This window comes from Notamacropus eugenii, chromosome 1 (genome assembly GCF_028372415.1).
Source record: "Notamacropus eugenii isolate mMacEug1 chromosome 1, mMacEug1.pri_v2, whole genome shotgun sequence".
Classification (NCBI taxonomy): domain Eukaryota; kingdom Metazoa; phylum Chordata; class Mammalia; order Diprotodontia; family Macropodidae; genus Notamacropus; species Notamacropus eugenii.
This window is the reverse complement of record NC_092872.1, coordinates 474,862,581-474,873,062: the sequence shown is the minus strand read 5'-3', so window position 1 is coordinate 474,873,062 and position 10,482 is coordinate 474,862,581. Positions and strand designations below refer to the sequence as shown.

At 41.2% G+C, this 10,482-nt stretch overlaps 1 non-coding gene across 1 annotated transcript; it reads right to left on the bottom strand.

Annotated features, from left to right (window-relative positions):
- Window positions 1-6,196: 6,196 nt before the first annotated feature.
- On the bottom strand, window positions 6,197-6,269 carry TRNAM-CAU (transfer RNA methionine (anticodon CAU)). Its single transcript has one exon. It is a non-coding gene; the product is annotated as a tRNA-Met (tRNA).
- Between the last annotated feature and the right edge of the window lie 4,213 nt (window positions 6,270-10,482).

The following is a 10,482-nucleotide window of genomic DNA, read 5'->3' as shown; positions in this document are numbered from 1 at the left end:
AAGGCTGAGGCTTGGCAGCAGACAATCAGTGATATAAGAGGGCTAGAGACTCCAGAGAATAGGACAGTATAGAGTTCAACTGGTTCACCAAGGGGTCAAGATGAAAAGAAGGGGCAAGAGAGCCTGGGAGAGAGATCATGGTGTGGACAAAGAATAGGGTTTGGTAAGAGAAGGCAGAAGGAGAGGTATAAAACCAAAAGATTATAGATTATAGGTCAGATAAGAGGATTTCAGAATCACCTTCAGTGTTTTTATGGGTGACAGTAATATCAAGAGTATAAGCATCTTTGTGGCTGAGGTGAGGTGTAGGCATAGATCATGAGAAGGAAGTTGATTAAGGAAATGAGAGGATAGGGTGTTCAAAAGAGTTGATATGTATGTTGAAGTCTTCTAGTATGAGATCAGGAGTTGGGGAAGAGAGAAAAATTGTGAGCTAGGTACAAGAATTCATTGAGGAAAAAAAGATAATGACCTGGAGGTCTATATACAACAGCTACCAAGATTTTGATAGGTGGAAGATATGAATTATATGATCCTCAAAGGAAGAGAGATCATTGAGTGATGGAGTAGGAAAAAAACCTAGAAGTCCCAATGGGAAACAAAGAGTATTCCAACTCCCCCTCCTCACCAAATCAATAAAAATTTATTACACTAGGAGAATGAATGAAGATGCAGCCAGTACTGGAAAGGGAGGCCAAGGAGGCTTTGTCATCAGGGGGACCCAGATTTTAGTGATAACTAGGTGATCAAAGGAGTGGAAAAGGACTATTTAGGATGAAGGGAAGTTTGTCGCCTATAGAATATGCATCCCAGAGGGCATAGTTGAAAGTGTGAATGATTTTGAGGGTTGAGGGAAGGAAAAATCAAGTGGTGGGGGATGGGTAATGTGGTTTGGATGATGATCTTGGTTTGGATGACGGTTCTTGGCAACAAATTGGATGGGGAAGGGGGAGTAAAAATTAGTGAGGGTTTAACATCACTGGGATATATAAGGTATGACCAGGTGTGAAATTGTTCACTGAGTGGAAGATGCCATACTTCTTCCAAGAGCAAACTGGTGATCAGGCTGGAGAGAAGTGTAGCATGAGATGGAAAGCACATGGTCTGATGTTATAAAGAATGCCATCAAAAGTAAAAAATGACAAATTTTCCTGAGTCTTAAAAATGGATGAGTTCTTTCATCAATCAATATGTCATGATGCAAGTAAGGGGTTGTTTTGTGTACATAATTTCATTCTCTCCTAATTTGGAAAATTGGAGTCTACCTTCATTTAATAAATGAACCAATATACATACTGGTGGTCACTCCAGATATTTAGTTTTCATAAAACGACTAGACCACTCCATCCTGGCAATCTCTCATCCTATCTATTCCAGACAATTACAAATCTCTTAATTGGTTTTCCTCTCTTAAACCTTTCCCTTCTCCAATCTATCCACACAGATGCCAAAGTGATTTTCCAAAAGAATGGGTTTGACGGTGTCATTCCCCTACTCAAAAAACTTCAGTGATTCACTGTTGTCTCTATATAAGCTTATTTGTTTGGCTTTCAAAGCATTTCACAACCTGACTCCATCCTACCTTTTTCTTCCCCACCCCCCTTTTCCCTTTCTTTTTCTTTTTTTTTTTTTTTGTAAGACTAAATCTCTCTATCTTGCCCAGTCTTGAAGCTGGTCCCACTGCTGATCAGTTTTGTTTCCATCCTGGGCCAGTTTAAGTAGCCTTATAGACTCTTGCTCCCAGGGTCTCACCATGTTTATGGGGTTACTTACTCTGTTGGAGCTCAAGACTCCTAAGCATGGGCTAAACTTCCTCAGTGGCAAGGATCACAGACTTATACCACTATAGTGTACCTTCAACCTACATTTTCAACTTATTATAAATTACTCTCCTCTCCCACTCTATGACCCAGTCAAATTCACCTAATTGTTGTTCCTCACACTTTACACTTGTCTCCTGTCTCTGAGACTATTTTCCTAGCTGTCACCCTGCCTGGAATATATTTCCACCTCTCCTCTGCTTCTTAAAATCCCTTGTTTCCTTCAAAACTCTCCTCAAGTGATACTTTTTACACAAAACTTTCCAGATCCCCCCAGTAGCTAGAAGGAGTTAGGGATAAGGCTGCTCTTCCCCTGCAAAAAGAAAGAAAAGATCATTGATGCATTTTTAAAATGCACAAAAGAGAACAGAAGGCCAGAAGGAATCACAGATAAGGACATATTTAATTAACATGTTTAAGAAAATGTTTAATTTGTTAAAAAGAAAAGTAAACTATAATAGTAATTTTTGGTTTCATGTGTAATCCTGTTTTTGTTCTGCTATGTAGATGGAAATGCTCATTTTATTTGGTGTCTGTTAAGTTCAAAATCTTTTTAGAAATTTAAATACTTAAATATTTAGGTTTGAAAATTAAGTGACTGGAACATAGTCATATCTAGAAAGATGAAATTCAGAAGGATGCATTTGGGAAGAAAAGATAATGAGTTTTGTTTTGGATATGTTACGTTTGAGATATGTATGAGCCATACAGTTTGCAATGTGCAGTAGGCAGTTGGAAATTCAAAATTATCTCATGAGAAAATCTAGGAAAGAAGATACAGTATAGATCTGGAAGATGATAAATAAGCCCATATAAGCTGTTTGAGTATCCAAATGAGATAAGGAGAGAAGAGAAGTGGACTCAGGGTCCAAAGTCTTGGGAGTACATAGACCCATAGTTAGGAACCATGATACCTAGTAGTACCTAACATTTAGTAGGTACTTAATAAATGTTTATCCATTGATTAATGAACTAACAAAGGAGACTGAGGAGTAGTTAGACAAGGAGGAGATTACAAGAGAGGGGTCACTAAAACCCACAAGAAAGATACAGGAGGATGAGAATTTAGGGGGAAAAAAAAGCCATCAGAGGACAATCGCTGGTTACTTTGAAGAAACCAATTTCAACTGGGTGATGAGGTAGGGAGCCAGACTGAAAAGAGTTGGGAAGTCTGTGAGAGTAGATGAAGTGAGATAATGAGTATAGACCAGTGGTGTTAAAGTCAAATAGAAAAAAATCCCGAAGGTTAAATATTGACTTGGAAAGCCACAAATTTACATTATCTATGTAGTGTTATATTTTTATTTTCTTAAACATTTTCAGTTGCATTTTAATCTAGTTCAACTGCACTCAAGAGTTTTGCAGGTGAATTGTAGCCAGCTGGACTCAAGTTTGACACCTTTGGTCTAGACAGCTTCTTCTAGGAGTTTGACTCTGAAAGGCAGGAGGCATAGTAGGAGCCTGACAAATGTTTATTGAATAATTTCTTTCTCATCTCTTTCTTGCACCTATGTTTGACTTCTCTGTATTTACTCCTTTTAAAATGTGTATTTTGGTCAATTTTGGGTGACTTTTAAATTGTAAGCTTCTGGAGAGCAGTGACTGGGTCTTAATTAATCTTTGTATCTCTATCAAGCAGCATTGTACACATAGTAGGTGCTCATTAGATATTGAATGAATTCAATTAAATGTCTCCAAAACAAACAAACTTCAACTCCCTGAAAGAAAAGGGCTCACTTGGCTTCTCCTAGAGTAGGTAGCAGTTCTCCATGCATAGTGCAGTTGTGATCCAGTTTTTATGTGAGAGAAAAGCTTTTAAAGTTTGCCAGGTTGTGGGGGGCGGAGCCAACCCACAGCCCATGAAATATCTGTAGTAAAGAGCCGCCAATAAATTCGGGAGCAGGAGAAGCCACATAATAGTGGAGCAGATAAGATTTCTGTTCCAGAGGGACCTGCAAACCTCTCGAAAAAGGTCTGTCGCGCTGCGAACTCGGAGCCCAGCCCAGCCCTGCCCCAGCCCAGCACGGAGAGGAGAAGATCCGAGCGGACTTCAGGGACGGGATCTCCAGCGGCCGCACAAGTCCCTCCACCCACAGGTGACGGGGGTCGGTGAGAAAGTCTCTTTGGTGGGTCGAGAGGGGAGTGGGGTGCCCCCATACTCAGGCCCCCTCGGGAGGCAACAGCAGAGGCGGGAGCAGACCAGGGCTCCCCAAGCAGGCAGGAGCCTGGATCCATTGTTGAAGGTCTCTGCATAAACCCCCTGAAGGAACTGAGCCCTTGAGGCGGCCCTGCCCCCACCTGAGCACCTGAACATAATCTCACACTGAGTAGCAGCCCTGCCCCCGCCCAAAGCACTGAGGCTGGGAAGCAGCATTTGAGTCTTAGACCCCAAGCGTGGGCTGGGAGGATCCGGAGGCGAGGTGGGTGTGAGGAGAATATTCAGAGGTCAAGTCACTGGCTGGGAAAATGCCCAGAAAAGGGAAAAAAACCAAGACTGTAGAGGGTTACTTTCTTGGTGAGCAGGTTTCTCCTCCCCTCCCTTCTGATGAGGAAGAGCGGTGCTCACCATCAGGGGAAGACACGGAAGTCAGTGCTTCTACATCCCAGCCCACTCAATGGGATCAGTTCTGGGAAAATGTCATAAAGAGCCCAAAAAATTTTCAAAATCATGTTAGAGAGGTGGAGGAAAAACTGGGAAGAGCAATAAAAGACTTGCAAGCAAAGTATGAACAACAAATCAGCACCCTGCTAAAGGAGACCCAAAAAAATGCGGAAGAAAATAACACCCTGAAAAATAGGCTAACTCAATTGACAAAGGAGGTTCAAGAAGCCAATGAGGAGAAGAATGCTTTCAAAAGCAGAATTAGCCAAATGGAAAAGGAGATTCAAAAGCTCACTAAAGAAAATAATTCTTTCAAAATCAGAATGGAACAGATGGAGGCTAATGACTTTATGAGAAACCAAGAAATCACAAAACAAAACCAAAAGAATGAAAAAATGGAACATAATGTGAAATATCTCATTGGAAAAACAACTGACCTGGAAAACAGATCCAGGAGAGACAATTTAAAAATTATGGGCCTACCTGAAAGCCATGATCAAAAAAAGAGCCTAGACATCATCTTTCATGAAATTATCAAGGAAAACTGCCCTGATATTCTAGAACCAGAAGGCAAAATAAATATCGAAAGAATCCACCGATCACCACCTGAAAAAGATCCACAAAGACAAACTCCTAGGAATATTGTGGCCAAATTCCAGAGTTCCCAGATCAAGGAGAAAATATTGCAAGCAGCTAGAAAGAAACAATTCAAGTACTGTGGAAATACAATCAGGATAACACAAGATCTAGCAGCTTCTACATTAAGGGATCGAAGGGCATGGAATAGGATATTCCAGAAGTCAAAGGAATTAGGACTAAAACCAAAGTTTGCCAGGTTGTGACCAAATTGTAAGGGAGATTAACTCCCAGGAAGGCCATGAGTAACTGATTTCTGTAAATCAATTAGTCAGTGAATCAATAAACATTTATTAAGAGCATATACTACAGTGCCGGGCACTGTGGCAGCCTTTTGGGATACAAGAACTAGTACTACAAGCTAGTACTTGCCCTCCAGGAGCTTATTTATACTCTACTAATAGAAGTCAGTGATGTAGAGATCAAATAAATTGTAGGATCGGAGAAGAATCGGGATGACACGGCGTCAGAATTGGTGGGAAGGAGATGTGGAATTAGAGAATTGGAGGCCCTAAGGAGTCAGAAAGGATTAACCTTCCTCACAATTTGGTCGCAATTTGGAGCAAATTTTAAAAGCTGCTTTCTCACAAAAAGTTTGGGAACTTCTCCAGCCACTCTTGGAAGCTATCTGAGAGCCCTTCCTCCAAGGGAGGTGGAGTTTCTTTCTGGTTAGACCCAGCGAGAAGAATCCTAAGCAGAAACGCATTTCCTCTGGGCAAAGAGAAAGGGGGCTGGTGGTTTGCAGAGTTACGGAGCAGTGGGGGGAAGTCACAGGGAGCCGCTGGGGGAGTTGAAAGGGCTGGGGATACCGAGAAGTAGTTTTCTCATAAATGAATGAGATTCTTTTTCTGGAAAAAACCAATGGTTGCAGGGATAGGTTACAACCTTTCCTTTCACCTTTTCATTCTCTCCTCCATGCCTCCTCTAGAGTTGGAGTTGAACCTGAACAGAAAGGACTATACATGTATTTTCAGTGATAAACTTTCTCTAGAGTAAACAACGCCGGCCACCAGAACCAGAGGAAAGTCCACTTTACTTTTGGACATTCCTAATTGTTATGGACTTTCCCCGTGGATCAAATCAGATCCCCTTTTACCTCACTTTTCACAAGTCTTCCCAGAACAAAAGCTAATGCGGATGCCCCGTGTGAGGATCGAACTCACGACCTTCAGATTATGAGACTGACGCGCTACCTACTGCGCTAACGAGGCTCCTTAGCAGTTGTTTCCCCTAAGCTCCCATAAGTCTCCTTATATCCTGGGACTGCTAATTTCCCCTTTTCCCTCAGCATTTTTTGACCTTGTCTTTCATTCATTCCCATATTCTTCTCTCCAGCGACCTGACCGATTCCCCACTCCGCGCGGATAATCGGCGGTACCTGCGTGAACTCTCACAAGCACCCCAACTTGCGCCTTCCTCAGCCTAAATCCGTCTTCTCTAAACTCCGCAAATTCCATTCTCTGTGCGTCCCCCCAGCCCCCTCCATTATATAGGACATTATGTGGACTCTCCTCCCTCACTCTCAAGAATACCCACCTTAGTCTACTCACCTATGACATCTCCTTCCCAGCTTCCTCGTAAACTCCAAACCCCATTTCGGCCCTCCCCTTCCTTCCCCTCCCCATTTCCTTGGGGTTGTGGGTTTTGCTGCTGTTGTTTTTTTTCCGCAGGGACCTGACCTGGTCCTGGACTTGGGTCGGCACAAAGGGAGGTGGTACCCCTCCATCAAATTCAGATTCTGGGCTGGTGAATGGATACGCTTGTGGGTCGGGAGTGAGAGGGTTTATCCTAGGGAGCAATTGTCTTTCCCTTAAGTAGTTCATTCAAGGTGGATGAAACCCAACCTTTAGAGGCAAAAAACTCTGGGGGAGGAAGGCAGGAAACTGGACCAAAGTCTGATTGTCTGATGGGATAGAGCAGAATTTAAATACAGCATCCTCCCCTCAGTTTATTTCCTTGCTCTGTCCTTTCTAGTCCTGGGAGACAAACTATGTTTTTTCTGCAGTGTAGCCTTTTTTTTTTTTTTTTTTTGCAGTGGGGTGCAGTGTTCGAATAATTTAAAAAAAATAATAAGACTGGATTTCCTCCACCAACTCACCCAAGGATGCTAATAAAATAAATATGATTGGATTGGGAGACACTAGCTGCAGCCATCCTATTTCCGCTCCACACACCCCAATTAATTTTAAGTAAACTTTCTTATTCAAATAAGTTGATGAACTAAATTCCTTGATCTAGTGTCCAGGAGTTGTTCAGTCATGTCTGATTCTTCATGACCCTATTTGGGGTTTTCTTGGCAGAGATACTGGAGTGGTTTGCCATTTCCTTCTCCAGTTCATTTTACAGACGAGGAAACTGAGGCAAACAGGGTAAATGACTTACCTAGTGTCACCCAGCCAGTACTCTTCTGAGACATATTTTGAACTTAGGTCTTCCTGACTTCAGGTCCGGTTCTCTATCCTCTGCCCCTCTCAGCTTCCCTGCTGTCATTCAATTATATTGAATTCATTTGTCAATATAAAAATAGTCAATCAAGGTTCCATGTGACCCTGGCCACTTAATCTGTAAGTGCTCACAAGCAATTCTCCAAGACTGTATAATGCAGAAAAGGTGTCTGGGGAGGTAGTTGGACAGAATTCCCTATACACTAACGAAATCCCAGGGGGCAGTCCTTACACTACTATTAACGTATATCTCAATGGATAGAAAGTTAACTCCCTCAGGGCAAGGACTATTTATTTAGAGAAGGGGTTTTTTTGGTTTACATCCCACTGGGTCCTGGTGTTTGTATCCCACTATGCACATATTTTAAATATTAATAAATATTTGTTGACTTGTTGATTTGTTTAATTGAATTGAATCTGAATTCTCAGGTCTCCTTAGCATATGGGGGCTGCTTTTTCTCAGGTCAGTGAATCTGAAAGAATTGATCTCTCTCTTCCTGCCCCCTCTTTTGCTTACTGAAGGACAGTGTTGTGTGTGGGTTGGACTTTAATGCTAGCTATCAAATTATGTCCCTTCCTGTTCTCAAATTCTGAAAAGATGGTAGTGTTCAATTCTTTGCCTCAAAAGTCAGGAGCATCTGGGGTTCAAATTTTATGTCTCTTCTGCTTTAACTCCTTAGAAAGTGAAGGGAGCTGGACTAAATGATCCCCAAGGCCCCCTTTTTAAGACAATCTATTAAATCCTTCAAAATCTCCAAGGGAGTTAGTTGTTCTATGGAATAGAGTTGAGATAAAATCTTATCTCACTATTTAATGATGTAATGTCTGAACAGGTGACCTAGGAACTAACTTCACTGCAAGTCACCCCCTTCAATATAGTGGAATGCATAACTAAACAATGTTATCCACATTTCATGTGAAGTTTTTGGAAAATGCATTCTGTTCTGTCATGGGCACTGGGAATTGCTAAGGATATTTAGCATAGTTCATATGAAAGTGCTTTGAAAAGTGTAATTCACATGCAAGATGTCACTAACATCAAATTTTAAATGAACCCATTTCAGATTGGGAAACAGAAAAGAAAGATAGAAAAAAGGCTTTCATGTTTTTGTGTGGGTACCTCTGCCTGTGGGTCTTGGGGGATGGGACAGAGAGTTACAGCCATATGACAGTTTCTTAAGTAGAGCCATTGGTCTCTAACCACCAACTTTCACCCAACCCCACAATCACTAGAGGTTAAAGAGGTGTTAAACTAACTGGGGAAATAAAGTGGCCACTAGGTGATACCTTTATGGGTTACAAACATCTTTCTGATTGTGCCAAGAAGAAAACAAGTATGACTGACTAATCAAAAAATTAGCTATACCCTTGTAGGTTTTAAATAACGAAACTGGGGATTTGAAAAGTTTATTAGCCTATAGCAGAGGCTCCTACAGGGGCAGAAGAGAGATTTCCTCTCTCCTTCCAAATCATCTATGGCATCTACTAGTAACTTGCCTAGAAGGAGACATCCCATCTTTTAGTTTGAGAGTTTGTAGGTTCAGGAGAGCTGTAGGCAAAACTGAGGGATCAGAGACACACACTCCAAACAGACATACATACAGAAAGGCAGGCACTGGAAGGAGAAAGCAGCTTTGAGGAATGAGATCCTTGGTACTGAGAGGAGAACTGTGTGTAAGAGCAAATCCTAGGGACCCAGATGACAAACTAACCCAGCAGACACTACACTTAATATAAGCCTCCTGAGGACCTTACAAAAAGAAAAAAGACATAGACATCTGGTAGTGCCAGGGATTATGGGTCCATTATCCACCATTTGTGCCCACTTTTCCCACTGATGACACCTCAAGCATCTGTGTAACAATAATGCACATTACATAAATGGTGATTTATGTAATGAAAAATTTTTGTAGTTATTGTTCTTATTATGCTGTTTTAGTGAATGCCTTTGTTAAGAGCTATTGGCTGTTAGGAAATACATCACAGGAAGCTCTTGAGCTAAACTGTACATAAGAATCACTTTGACTTAGAAAACCACATTTTAACATTATCTATGTTCTATTGTATTTTTATTTATTTTTGTTAAATATTTCCCAATTTTATTTTAATCTGGTTGGTCCACACTGGGGAGTGTTGTGAGTTATAATATGACCTAAAATATTTGACTCCTCTGATGTACTCTATCTCCCTATTTCTTTAAAGAAAAGACACAGAAGGAAAACTCTCTGATAAGGATCAATCAACAAGCATTTGTAAAACACCTACTGTGTGCTACCTTCTGGAGATACAAAGACAAAAATGAAACAGTTCCTTCCCTCAAGGAGCTTATATTTTATATAGTCTCCTTACATTTTATACAGACCCGTTTTTTAAAATGGCAATGAGTTTTTCTCCAGCTCCTGTTGTATTGGGGCTTTTCAATAACATAGTATTCCCAGCATCACTAAGTTTTAGTTGTGAAGACATGGCATAGGGTCCCAGACCCAGTGGGGCAACACAAGGTACAGAAGGTAAAATCCCTAGCTGGTTACTAGAGAAAGAGGGTGAGGCTCATTTCTCAGACTTGCTATATAAAAAGTTACAAATAAAAAGAGATCCAAGACCCCGCAGCAGTCAGTCTTTTATACAGTTGGTTACATAAATTACCTAAGGCACAAAGTGGGCTTACGTTTAGTCTAATCATGCTGACTGGCTTGCAAAAGGGGGTTTCCAAAGTCCATGGTAAGGGGAAAACACAGAGTTAGTCATCATTCTCTGGAAAGTTTGGCAAGTCCCATGTCATCAACCCTTACAACCGGGGTGCTTATGACCAAGCAGAACCTCTCAGAACCTCTCAGAAAAGGGTCAACCTATCCTTCTTTTTCCCCCTCCATCCTTCTAGGGTAAGACAGATTGAATATAAACTATACCTAGAGAAATAGGAAGTTAAATTATTTTAAACTCTACTATTAAAATCTACAATCAAATCTAACTCTAATCC